Consider the following 3940-nt stretch of genomic DNA (forward strand, 5'->3'; position numbering starts at 1 on the left):
TCAAAAACATAAACAAAATGTAAGCATGCACGTGTAGTCTACTCACACATGCAGGGACACACTGTACACTGCCTTTCTTTATTCATACCATTCACACAAAGAAGTAAAAACACAAGATCTGTGTGATGCAAAATACAAACAGACTTGTATGTGTTGTCAGATCTGTCCTCGTGTCTGCTTATTCTCACTTTGCTATCTCTATGGTGATGCTGAGGGAAGACTGCTGGGTACATGGCTGTACTATCGTCCATCAGGACACAGAACTGAGTCACACATACCACATCTCCCTCTTCTTGCTGCCCTCTGTGCTTTTCTTCTTCTTCCACAAGCGCTCCCAACTCTTCTGTTATTCCTCTTGCTTCTTGCTTCCTCCCATTCCTCCATCCCTCATGTTCGCTTTAATCCTCACCTCTGTCACCGCTGCTCGGCGAGCTTCACGTCGTTCCCTCTTCTGAGTCCACCTGCTCCTCTCCTCCTTCTTAACTCTGCTTCTCCTCTCTTCTCCTGTTGTGTCTGCTTCTATCTCGCCCTCCTCTTCTTCTCCCGTGGATCCATGCCTTTCACATGGGAGCCTTCCTCTCCATCCTTCGCAGCCCAGTGTTTGGCTGTGCCTACCTAGTTGTGTGTTTTGAGCTGTGAGTGGAAGTGAAAGGACAGGAGGGGGAGCAAGAAGATAAGAGTGAGCAAACAGGCAGTTGTACTCTCAGACGCTCCTCTCACTTTTCCTTGTTTTCTTTCTGCGTTTCTCCATCATGACCTCCGCTCCCTGTCGCCATGCAAGACTGTATCCTTGTAAGCAAAGGGGAGGGAGTCAGTTTGTGTGTGTGTGTGTGTGTGTGTTTGTGTGTGTGTGTGTGGCTGGAGAGGAGGTGGAGCTATGTGAGTCGGTCTAATTAAAAAGCAGAGTATGTACAGCTGCAGAGAGCAACGAAGGAGACAGCAGGAGGAGGAGAGAGGGGGAACTAAGTGATCCAGGGGGCGTAACTAAGGGACACAGAGAGACAAGGCAATCAGTCGAGGGTGGAAATGAGGGGCATTGGGGGTGGGTAGAGGTGAATGTAATGGAAAGCAGCTAGTGGTGTGAGGAGGTGAAAAGCAAAGAGCTAAAAACACCAAGGTCAGCTGGAGAGCAATACAGAAAGGTCAGGCTTGCGGAGAAAAGGAGGGAGGAAAATGAGAGGATAAAAAGGGAGAAGGAGATGGGAACAGACAGGTAGAATTATTCTACAGATATCTCCCATATGAGCGGGGGCAGAGCCAGGGAACCGTGACCAGCAGGATAATAGAGACACATGGACAATGGCCCTCTGAAGCAGAGGCAGATCCATAGCTGGCGAAGGTTAAGCTGCTCTACTGTTTCCAGGCCTTTGCTGATTAACATGCTAAAGTGTTGTGCATGCAAATTAAAGGGCAAAACATCAGAACGTGTTAAATTAATCACAGATTTTTGCTTGGTTTCTCTCCTGTCGAAGGTTGTTAGCATGAGGAAAAAGGGATTTGTTTTTTAGTTTTTCTGGTTATTGTGCATCAACATCATCGTGACTGGACAGACTGTTGTCACCTGAGGCTACAGTAAGTAGTGGAGACCACTAGACATAGCAGAGAACAAGACAAAAAAAAATGTGTCTACACCTATGTCTCAACGGTTGAGGCATCTCCTCCCATTTTATCAACTCTGATCACTTATTTTGTACTATCTCCTCATGCTTTATAAGATTTACATTAATATGAATCATGTCTTTATAGTTCTTTTTAAACTGCGAGAACCAATTTCTAGAAAATGAAAGGATTTTAAATATAATTTTGTTGAAAGAGCACAACTCCCACCATTGCATTTAGAGTATGAGCTCAGTGGACATACTATGTAGTGCATCACTGACTCATAATGGGATTGCCAATTATGTTCAGGATGACAGATCTGAATATTAAAGCAAGTTTCTTTGGCTTTCTGCACAACCATCCTCACTGTGCTCTTGTATTTTGCTTAGTATGTATGTATGCTTTCAATTCTGAATGTGGATGTTTGCAAATATTAAAAATGTTGTCAGATTGATAAATTCATGCATGCATACATATATGCATAGCTGGCTACATTCATTCAACCTTTATTTATACAGGTTAGTCTCAATGAGCCTCGGGGACTCGTTTACAAGAGAGACCTGTTTTAAACAAAGAATGATAACAGTAGGCAATCATAAAAGAAATCATGTAAATTGAGAAGAATGAATGAAAGAAAATGGTATAAAAATTCATGAATAAACAAAAAACAGCTAGATTGTAAAGTGATGTAGAATACTGGAAAACTAAAAACAGGAACATGTCTGTATTGGTTTTTGCCAGGAACTTCACAGATGTTTGAAGCCACGTAGAGAGGTCAAGATCGAGAGCTTCAGCTCTTTTTGCAATATATTCCAGGAAACAGGAGCAGAGTAGGAGAAGGCCCTTTTGCCAAGTTCAGTCCTCACTGAGGGAACACTGCAGGTAATAATGTCCTGAGAGCGCACGCTATAGCTGCACTCACTCAGTGGCATGTAGGAGGAGATGTAAGAAGGCAGCAGACCAAGAAGTGATTTAAAGATGAAAATGTACCAGTGAGAGAGTCTGCGTGAAGTTAATGATGAACAGCTATCCAGTGATTACAGGGTGCAGTGGTGTGTATGGTATTTACAGCCAGTTATGAATCTTAGAGCACCGTGATAGACAACATCCAACATCTTCAGGGTGCTTGTAGGAGCGTTCATGTAAATGTCACCGTAGTCAGTGGAGGGAAGGAAAGTCGCAGTCACAAGACATTTCCTAGCATTCAGAGTTAGACAGGATCTATTTCTGAAAAAAAAAAAATCCAATTTAACCTAACATTTTAATCAGGTCATCTGGACAGTTTTATTTTTGTGCTGAAACGTTTCGCCTTTGATCCAGAAGGCTTCATCAGTCAAGGAAACACACAACACAAAACTGATTCTTCCCCCAACAGCTTACTCCACAGCTTAAATCCAATTTAACTTTCAGTTTTCTTACAAAGTTTTCAAAGTGGAGCTTAAAAGAGAGATGCGAATCGACCAAGATACCTGAATATTTGTAGGAATCAACAAACTCAATAGGAACACCATTTAAAGATTAAAAAAACTGCTGGGACCGACCTCCTGTTTGAAAACAACAACGCTTTAGTTTTGTCGGTGTTTAGCACAAGTTTAAGACAGAACAAATCTGACTGGATGATGTCGAAAGTGGATTGCAAAAGCTGGAAAACCTTTGCAACAGTTTTCGCTCGGCAATAAACAACTGTGTCGTCAGCATAAAATTGTAAGTATGCATCAGGAATGGTCTGATCAGCTATGTAGATTGTGAAAAGGATGGGTACTAAGACTGAGCCTAGTGGTACACCACTGTTAACCAGAAGAAGTACCATTATGTTGAACATATTGCCTGCGATCTGAGAGATAGTTAGAGAACCAGCCAATGGTGTGAACTGAGAAACCAATTTCGAGAGTTTATGACATAAGATGTTATGATCCACAGTGTCAAAAGCTTTAGATAGGTCTAAGAAAAGTGCAGCACAATAATCCTTAGCATCCAGTGCTTCAACGACATCATTAAAAATGTTTAGTGAAGCAGTCATTGTCCTGTGTTGTTTCCTGAAACTAGATTGATGGAGAGGTAAAATGTTAAATGAGTCCAAATACTTTTTTGATTTGAGAGTTTATCAGGTTTTTGTAGAACCTTAGCTAAATACAGAGTTTAGAGATTGGTCGATAGTTATTCAGTGAGGTGGGGTCACCTCCCTTCAGCAAAGGTACAAACCGGATTCCAAAAAAGTTGGGACACTAAACAAATTGTGAATAAAAACTGAATGCAATGATGTGGAGGCGCCAACATCTAATATTTTATTCAGAATAGAACACAAATCACAGATCAAAAGTTTAAACTGAGAGAATGTATC

The sequence above is a fragment of the Nematolebias whitei genome, chromosome 18, assembly GCF_014905685.2.
Source record: "Nematolebias whitei isolate Nwh7 chromosome 18, NemWhi1, whole genome shotgun sequence".
NCBI classification, from domain to species: Eukaryota; Metazoa; Chordata; class Actinopteri; order Cyprinodontiformes; family Rivulidae; genus Nematolebias; species Nematolebias whitei.